The following is a 10721-nucleotide window of genomic DNA, read 5'->3' as shown; positions in this document are numbered from 1 at the left end:
TGGCACTGTTCTGTACTGCCAAAGAAAATTTTCAATAAAGAGAAATTACAAAAAAAATTATTATAATAATATAAGGACACTTACCAATCCAGGGATCCAGCAATGTCATCACCCGAGCTTCAATCAGCTTCGGGTGCAGGCACTTGCTTCATATACACTAGCGGCTCCTAAACTTGCGTTTCAGAACTTTTGGTGTTTTTTTGCTAAAGCTCCTAAACGCAACTCAATAGGGCTTCATTTTCACCTGGGCGTTTTGAATTGCAGACAGATTTGCCGTAATTCTGCCCGTGATTTCAAAACGCCCAGGTGTGAATGACAAGTCACACAACGCAGATGGCATTTATTTGAATGGCACCTAAAAATGCAGTGCAGTTCTGCCTTGATAAATCGCACTGCAATCAAGGCAAACTCAATCCTGAACTTTTTTTGGGTGACAAGTTTCACGTGATGCAGTTTGTCCCAGTTGCAGCGTGATTTATTATGCAGCGACTGCGGCAGAACCCAAATAGCGTTTGTAGGTGCCATTCAAATGAATGGCATGTGAAATGTGCGATTTGTCACAACTGGATGTTTTGAAATCACGGGCAGAATTGAGGCAAATCTGCCCATGATTCAAAGCGCCCAGGTGTGAAAGCAGCCTAAGGAAAACAGGAAGTGAAGCCTTGGGGCTTCACAGACAGTTTTCTACTGTGCATGTCCAAGTTGTGCTGAGCCTTGTGAATGGTCCTGTAGTATTTTGGGACCTGTGATGTGTTCCACAAGACTGTGGGGATGGAGTGGGGGCAGCACTTCTGGCTCAGATCGCCGCAGGGATCTGAGCCAGAAGTGGGAGTGGGCACCTGTCAAAATGTTGCACACACATGTACCAGCCGTTAAGCCGAAGCCTACCTACACCTGGGTCACACACACACTGCCCCGCTGTGTACCGGATTGAGCCTCTCGCTCCCAGGCCACGTACAAACATGCGCACCCTCCAGATGCAATCTCAAAGGCAGATGTCCCATGCATGCGCAGAGGCACACGCAACACCTGCCCCTGGCTGCACACATGTGTGGAATGCACTGATAATGAACAGCAAAGGACCTGATAAAGACTCCATGCCAATGGAGCCCCCACTAACAATGCCCAAAACTTCAGTTTTTAGGGAACCCGATAAGGTAGACACAAATAAAGGAAAGAAAGGATAGGCTGATCCTTCTGTACAAACCGCCAATATCCACCAAGCAAACACAGGCAGACCTTATATCTATGAGGAAACTCTGCGTACCCCAAAGTTCCACAGAAGCCGCTCCCAGTCACTCCCAGTATTAGCTCTATTAGCGGCCCAAGAACAGGGACTGTGCTCTGGAAAAGCTGGACCAGGTGGAAGCAACTACTGGAAGCTACTCTTCACCAGGGACATGCAGTGAAGTCAGTGGCTGGTGAGGCACTGGCTAGTATCAGAGCCAGATACACACAAGTTACATACGTTGTGAACGTTGGATCGAGAGCAAAAATTTTAGCACTAGACCTCCTCTGTAACTCCAAACATATAACCTATAACATTTTTTAAAGCTTCACCTATGGAGATTTTTAAGTACTGAAGTTTGGCGCCATTCCACAATGCGCAATTTTAAAGCATGACATGTTAGTTATCTGTTTACTCGGTGTAACATCATCTTTCATAGTATACAAAAAATGGGGCTAACTTTAGTGTTATTTTTTTTTTCATTCATTCCCCCAAAAAAGCGTGTTTGAAAAATTGCTATGCCATGTTTTTCTTGCACAGTTAAGAGGGAGAATGAGAATTTTCTACTGCTGAAAAGATACGGTTTTAATCAAGCTAAATCATATATTATTATGCTATATGTTATAACGGAATAATGTATTATTTATGTATTTACTGTGAAATTACTGGTTTGAAGTTATAACTTCAAACTTCAGTAATTTTCCATTAAGCCACCTGCTTGAGCACAGATTTTGAAAATATAGTAATATAGTACCTCCTCTCACTAGGCCTAGCAGCCGGTAGGGTGTTAAGTAAAACAAAGTCTCTGCCACAGACTTGGATGTAGAAAACTTGAGAAAGAAAGTCTTCGCCACAGACTTGGATGTAACTGAGGGATGTAGACAAATTTTGAGAACTATCCTACGGTACCAGTCGGTCCGACAATACCGTATGAATATAGATCCACAAAGTATCCTTCAACTGAGCCCCCAGGCTCCTTCAGAGAAACCAGCCTTGCGCATGGCCTTCCTCCCGAAGAGTTCTCCCCTGGATGCTTCTCCAGTTGCTGGGCCTCTCTTTAGATGAGAAATCACCGGACCACCTTTGAATCATTACGGCCCCGTATCCATTCAGGCCTGTCCCTGCAGTTGCGTCACCTCGGGCTATCCAGCTCCGAGGCTTGGAATTGTATGGATCCACACCCCAAGCCAGGAGGGCCATGAGGGCTGGTCAGGAGGACCAGGACCAAACAGACTGTTCTGAGTATATAGGGCCTGGGGGCCACACGCATTTTCTTTTTTTAATATGTGTACTGGGTTCCCCTTAATATGCGTACAAGACCCAAAGGGGCTGGTAATGGGCAGGGAGGGCTACCCATGCCATTTTTCTCAATGATTTTCAACCATATTGCAGGAACCAGATATAACATTAAAACCGCAAGCAGTTTTAAATGATGTTATTTCCATTTAATGTCATTTTGTGCAGGGACTGTTCTAAACACGGGAAACACGTGGCACTTCACAGGCATACTACAGACACCCCCCAGGCACCATATTTAAAGGAATATTTCACTTTTTTTTTCACTTTAATCGTCATTAAAATCAGTGCTCCCGCCAAAACGGCCATTTTTAAAAACATTTTAGGTATTGACCCATGTCCCCTGGGGCAGGAGCCAGGTCCCCAAACCCTTTTTAGGACAGTATCTTGCATATTAGCCGTTAAAATTAGCACTTTTAATTTTGAACGTGCCATAGACTTCAATGTGGTTCTAAAGTTCGTACGAATTTGGGGTCCGTTCGAAAGTTCTGGTGCGAACCGAACCGGGGGGTGTTCGGCTCATCCCTATTTAGGAATATTAATTTTCAAAAGCAAATAGCACATGTTCATCAAGAGCCAGTGCTACATACCCCCCCTCCTATTTAGATGATGTCCTCATCATCTGGGAAAGAAGAAGAAGAAAAAAAACACTTTAGTCCTAGAAAAATTTAAGTACTTGAACTTTAAAATTGGGATGAGAAATGGAAAGGAAACACACAAACTCCTGACTATCTACACCACCCACTCTCCGGTAGCTTGACAGACATTCTTCGTGACTCCTGGAAAGAAAAATACACAAACACAACAACAAAATACACATTACTGCTATATTTTTAGAAGGCAGAGTCTCATCCGACAATGAGACTCTCTCTCCTTAATGCTAGCGTGCAAGACACCAAACTATTTTGTGCAGACCCACACCACCTGGTGGTAAGAGTCATGAAGGTTAGAGTCATGAAGTGCAAGTCCTTCTTTAAAACAAGTGCTGTGGCCCGTAGATGACCTTGACACGGCTTTCATAGGAAATTAACACTAACTAACTACCCCACAGTCCTTGTATTCAAAAAAAAAAAAAAAAACTCTTCTGAGCCGAGAAAAAAAAACAGTCCTGATAATTACTTCACCAATAAAACCTTGGGTCGGGAAAAGTAAGTGTTTTTCCCTCAGCGTCTATCATAGTAATAAAGTAGACAACACTGTCCCTTCCTGGCTGGCAAATAACAACTTTGTCCGAGTAAATATGTCTTCCATAACTCCAATGCTGGAGACAGCCGGTGAATTGCTCGTACATATCAGGGGCACAAACTTTCTTCCAGAATGGTTTAGGAACCTTCAGGTAGTCCCATACATCACTTGCATACCAGCCCTCTTGATTCTTCTCAATTTCCCTCATAATCTCCTTAGGAACATAAGGGAATTCCAGTACATATTCTGTTGCCACCCGCTTATTCAGCAGCCGCTGGGACCGTGCGAGCCTGGGCAGACCTTGAGCACTTCCATCCCCAGGAGCCACACAGGAATTTGGATATTTACGGTCCATTGTAAAAGATGTTTTCTTTGGTTCTGGTAGATTAACAGGTTTTGGCAAAGTCAAGTCTATTGTAGTAGGGGTTCCCGCCCGAGGCGATGCACTCCCCTAATTAAGGGCTAGCCAGCCAGAGACACTGCAAGTTGCGGCCACATCATCCGTGTTTGGCCACAACATTTCCTGGGACAAAGTCTCAAAAAGATCGTCATCCCCTGCATCAGAGAGCGTCCAACCCCGAATCCCCCAACTCCTTTGCTGGCAGATAATTATTTACAGTCCCGCTCAACACAATTGCCCCAGATTTATCACCGTTATTTGTGGCGGACTTCTCAGGAATGATCTCCTTCCTCCGATTCGATCTGGATAAACATTGGGATGGGCCTCTACTGCGGCTGCAGGAGGCCTCGACATAGCCCACTCTCTTTGAGGTAGGCACTGTAGTAGTGGTGACAGTAGACAAAGCTGTGTCCATAACTTCTGGAGTAGCTCCTCCGATATCAGTAGCGACAGCATCTCCCTCCGGGACACTGGCAGTTGCAGATAATGTAGAAGTTGTAGGCCTCACCACAGGAGCGTAGACAGTAGACTCCTCGGTGGCAACACCCGTGGCCCAGTCCATGTGGTAGGCCCGAGGCAGCACAATAGGTTGTTCCACCTTAAACAAATACTTCCCACACTGGAGATACCAAACAAACGGCCGGAGACTTGCGACCAGTCCCTCACACTTTCCACAGTGCATTTCAAGGGCCTCGGCATCTGCCGACGTGTACAGGACAAAACGCCCCTGCGATCTCACACACGTGGGGTTTCCCATTGAAGGCATACTGGGTCCCAAGATGGACGATGTCCCTGGTACTCTTAATATTTTCACTTTTTTCTCTTTCCGCAAGAGAACACAGCCTTCTTCCTCTCTCTCCTACAACACACTCACATGGTGCCTTGTACAGGGAAAAAAAACAGGCAAGACTCCTCCCACTGGTTCCTTTGGTCAAACAACTCGCGGGCTTTTTCCAACTCCGCCCACAGTTTTCACGCCAACAGTGGATGTCAATCTTTGCAGAAATTGTGCAGTCCAAAGAAAAATAACCCTCTACCATGTAGATACCACGTAGACAATTCTCTTTCTTTGCGAGGGGTAATGGTAAATCCCGGATGACGAGCCCCCACATGTAGCACTGACCCCCAAAGGAGCTGCTGGTTTTATTGGGCTTACTGTTACCTTCTTGACCTCGATTCCCTCTAGGGGTTCCCCTGGTAGATGGCCCAAAGAAATGCAGAAACTGACACTGGATCTTCTTTTGGGTTATTTATTTGGAAGATAACAAAGTTTCTTAATGAAGGGTAGAGGGTTAGGAAGAAAGTTCAGGTACTTTTGGACTACAGAAGTAGAAAGTCCTTTATAGAAGACAGCCAGACAATTACCATATCACAGCTGGATTCTCACATCCACCGGATAGACCTCCTCTCACTAGGCCTAGCAGCCAGTAGGGTGTTAAGTAAACAAAGTCTCTGCCACAGACTTGGATGTAGAACACTTGAGAAAGAAAGTCTCTGCCACAGACTTGGATGTAACTAAGGGACGTAGACAAATTTAGAGAACTATGATACGGTACCAGTATCTCTCAGCCGATCCGGCAATACCGTATGATTATAGATCCACAAAGTGCCCTTCAACTGAGCCTCCAGGCTCCTTCAGAGAAGCCAGCCTTGCGCATGACCTTCTCCCGAAGAGCCCTCCCCTGGATGCTTCTCCAGTTGCCGGGCCTCTCCTTAGATGAGAAGGCACCAGACCAACTTTGAATCATTATGGCCCTGTATCCATTCAGGCCTGTCCCTGCAGTTGCTTCACCTCGGGCTATCCAGCCCCGAGGCTTGGAATTGCATGGATCTGCACCCCAGGCCAGGAGGGCCATGAGGGCTGGTCAGGAGGACCAGGACCAAACAGACAGAAAATATCTTCTGGACCGGAACCCTGAAGCATGTGATCCCAGTACCGTAAATACCATCTTCCAGAATGCACAGCAGGAAAACACTCCCACTGGGCTGGTTCCGAGAGAAAGAATGGTATTCAATACGCCCACCTCAACTGCGTTCTCACACATTCCGGCGGTGACAGCGACACCTGCGGACAAGGAGAACTTTCAATCCAGCTAGACTGGCACTAAGACCATAATTTAGCAAAATTAGCCCTAAAACCCAACAGTGGTTTTAGGAATATTAATTTTCAAAAACAAATAGAACGTGCTCATCAGGAGCCGGCGCTACATAATGTAAAAAGATTTATAAGCTGTGGGCACTGCGGGGGGCGGGGGGTGTTGAATAACACTTTAAGGCTGGCCATACATGGGTCGAATTCCAAAAGAATTTTCTTTTGAGAGTCTTAACTAAGTATTTTCATTTGAATTTCACATCATTAGTGGGCCGCCACATGTTGGAAATCTTTTTTAAAAATTTAAGATTTTCTAATCAATGATGGGAGAATTGTGAGGGAAATATAATCAGAAAAAGAAATGTGCATGAGCACAACAAAAGTAAATTACCGGAAAGAAAAGATGATTCCTAGCCACAAATTCTTTTCTGTAGCAACATGAGGTGAAATTTAAAGAGGTTGTAAAGGTTCGTGTTTTTTCACCTTAATTTCACCTATGCATTAAGGTGAAAAAACACCTCGCTGTAATGGGCCCAGCCCTGTTTTATTTACTTGTGCCCGTTCACCTGCTGTGTGCATCCCCTGGTGTCCTCTTCTCCACTGAGTCTGGCTGTTGATTGGATAGATTGATAGCAGCGCAGCCATTGGCTCACGCTGCTGTCAATCACATCCAATGACACGGGCCACCGGGGAGACGTGACCAAATCATTCACTTGGCGTCTATGAACGCCAACTGTATGACACAGGAACGTGCCCACAAGCTGCACAGTGGAGGTTAGTATAACATGTTTATTATTTAATAAATAAAAAAAATCAAACCTATACAAACCCTTTAAGGCTTGGTTGGTCAAATTTCGAAATCACTGGTGGCACCATTGAAGAACGAAATGCACAAAATTTTGTGCAGAATTTGACCCATATATGGCCTGCATAATGTAGCCATCACATCACTAGCATGCCACAACAGTTTGTATTCCACGCAGTTGCGGGGCGCTTGCAGAGCTGCCGTTTCATTTGAATGGGCTGCATTTAATGGGCACTGCATGCTCCGAATGAGATGGGGGGGGGTATAGTTCCTGCCTTCCTCACATGACTGCGAACAAAATCATTGCAGCTGTGACATGTTGTGCAGTAAGAAGTGCTGCAAAAAGCTGTGTTCATGCACAACGGAAAGCTGCTAGAGGTAAGTAAACTGCAGTGGTTTCCTTTCCAGCCGCTGTCCGTTCACACGTCCCTCCATGTGAATGAGCCCTAACAGATGGGTGCATTACTGAGAGACGTGGGAATGAGCCCCAACAGACGAGTGCATTACTGAGGGACGTATGCATGAGTCCCAACAGATGGATGCATTACTAAGGGACATGTGAATGACCCCCAACAAGGGGGTGCATTATTGAGGGACGTGTGAATGAGCCCCAACAGATGGGAGCATTACTGAGAGACGTGTGAATGAGCCCCAACAGAGGAGTGCATTACTGAGGGACGTATGCATGAGTCTCAACGGATGGATGCATTACTAAGGGACGTGTGAATGACCCCCAACAAGGGGGTGCATTATTGAGGGACGTGTGAATGAGCCACAACAGATGGGTGCATTACTGAGGGACGTGTGAATGAGCCCCAACAGACAGGTGCATTACTGAGGGACGTGTGAATGAGCCCCAACAGACGGGTGCGTTACTGAGGAACGTGTGAATGAGCCCCAACAGACGGGTGCATTACTGAGGGACGTGTGAATGAGCCACAATAAGCGGATACATTACTGAGAGACGTGTGAATGAGCCCCAACAGATGGGTGCATTACTGAGGGACATGTGAATGAGCTCCAACAGACGGGTGCATTACTGAGGGACATGTGAATGAGCTCCAACAGATGGGTGCATTACTGAGGGACGTGTGAATGAGCCCCAACAGACGAGTGCATTACTGAGGGACGTATGCATGAGTCCCAACAGACGGATGCATTACTAAGGGACGTGTGAATGACCCCCAACAGGGGGGTGCATTATTGAGGGACGTGTGAATGAGCCCAACAGATGGGTGCATTACTGAGGGACGTGTGAATGAGCCCCAACAGCCGGGTGCATTCCTGAGGGACGTGTGAATGAGCCCCAACAGCCGGGTGCATTCCTGAGGAACATGTGAATGAGCCACAATAGGCAGGTTCATTACTGAAGGACGTGTGAATGAGCCCTAACAGGCGGGTGCATTACTGAGGGACGAGTGAATGAGCCCCAACAGACAGGTGCATTACTGAGGGACGTGTGAATGAGCCCCAACAGACAGGTGCGTTACTGAGGAAAGTGTGAATACGCCCCAACAGATAGGTACATTACTGAGGGACGTGTGAATGAGCCACAATAAGCGGGTACATTACTGAGAGACGTGTGAATGAGCCCCAACAGGTGGGTGCATTACTGAGGGACATGTGAATGAGCTCCAACAGACGGGTGCATTACTGAGGGACATGTGAATGAGCTCCAACAGACGGATGCATTACTAAGGGACGTGTGAATGACCCCCAACAAGGGGGTGCATTATTGAGGGACGTGTGAATGAGCCCAACAGATGGGTGCATTACTGAGGGACGTGTGAATGAGCCCCAACAGCCGGGTGCATTCCTGAGGGACGTGTGAATGAGCCACAATAGGCAGGTTCATTAATGAAGGACGTGTGAATGAGCCCTAACAGGTGGGTGCATTACTGAGGGACGAGTGAATGAGCCCCAACAGACAGGTGCATTACTGAGGGACATGTGAATGAGCCCCAACAGACAGGTGCGTTACTGAGGAAAGTGTGAATGAGCCCCAACAGATAGGTACATTACTGAGGGACGTGTGAATGGGCCACAATAAGCGGGTACATTACTGAGAGACGTGTGAATGAGCCCCAACAGATGGGTGCATTACTGAGGGACATGTGAATGAGCTCCAACAGACGGGTGCATTTACTGAGGGACATGTGAATGAGCCCAACAGACGGGTGCCTTACTGAGGGACGTGTGAATGAGCCCCAACAGCCGGGTTTATTCCTGAGGGACGTGTGAATGAGCCACAATAGGCAGGTTCATTAATGAAGGACGTGTGAATGAGCCCTAACAGACGGGTGCCTTACTGAGGGACGAGTGAATGAGCCCCAACAGATAGGTGCATTACTGAGGGACGTGTGAATGAGCCCCAACAGACAGGTGCGTTACTGAGGAACGTGTGAATGAGCCCCAACAGATAGGTGCATTACTGAGGGACGTGTGAATGAGCCACAATAAGCGGGTACATTACTGAGAGACGTGTGAATGAGCCCCAACAGACGGGTGCCTTACTGAGGGACATGTGAATGAGCCCCAACAGCCGGGTGCATTCCTGAGGGACGTGTGAATGAGCCACAATAGGCAGGTTAATTAATGAAGGACGTGTGAATGAGCCCTAACAGACGGGTGCATTACTGAGGGACGAGTGAATGAGCCCCAACAGATGGGTGCATTACTGAGGGACGTATGAATGAGCCCCAACAGGCGGGTGCATTACTGAGGGATGTGTGAATGAGCCCAACAGACGGGTGCATTACTGAGGGATGTGTGAATGAGCCCCAACAGATGGGTGCATTACTGAGGGACGTGTGAATGAGCCCAACAGATGGGTGCATTACTGATGGACGTGTGAATGAGCCCAACAGATGAGTGCATTACTGATGGACGTATGAATGAGCACCAACAGATGGGTGCATTACTGAGGGACATGTGAATGAGCCCCAACAGGCGGGTGCATTACTGAGGGATGTGTGAATGAGCCCAACAGACGGGTGCATTACTGAGGGATGTGTGAATGAGCCCCAACAGATGGGTGCATTACTGAGGGACGTGTGAATGAGCCCAACAGATGGGTGCATTACTGATGGACGTGTGAATGAGCCCCAACAGATGGGTGCATTACTGATGGACGTGTGAATGAGCCCCAACAGATAGGTGCATTACTGAGGAACGTGTGAATGAGCCCCAACAGATAGGTGCATTACTGAGGGACGTGTGAATGAGCCCCAACAGATAGGTGCATTACTGAGGGACGTGTGAATGAGCCACAATAGGCGGGTGCATTACTGAGGGACGTGTGAATGAGCCCCAACAGATGGGTGCATTACTGAGGGACGTGTGAATGAGCCACAATAGGCGGGTGCATTACTAAGGGACGTGTGAATGAGCCCCAACAGATAGGTGCATTACTGAGGGACGTGTGAATGAGCCACAATAGGCGGGTGCATTACTGAGGGACGTGTGAATGAGCCCCAACAGATGGGTGCATTACTGAGGGACGTGTGAATGAACCACAATAGGCGGGTGCATTACTGAGGGACGTGTGAATGAGCCCCAACAGATGGGTGCATTCCTGAGGGACGTGTGAATGAGCCACAATAGGCGGGTGCATTACTAAGGGACGCGTGAATGAGCCCCAACAGATAGGTGCATTACTGAGGGACGTGTGAATGAGCCACAATAGGCGGGTGCATTACTGAGAGACGTGTGAATG

The sequence above is a fragment of the Lithobates pipiens genome, unplaced genomic scaffold (genome assembly GCF_037356315.1).
Source record: "Lithobates pipiens isolate NorthernLeopardFrog02 unplaced genomic scaffold, aLitPip1_a1.2 Scaffold_22, whole genome shotgun sequence".
In the NCBI taxonomy this organism is placed as follows: Eukaryota; Metazoa; Chordata; class Amphibia; order Anura; family Ranidae; genus Lithobates; species Lithobates pipiens.
Note: the sequence above shows the minus strand (reverse complement) of the source record.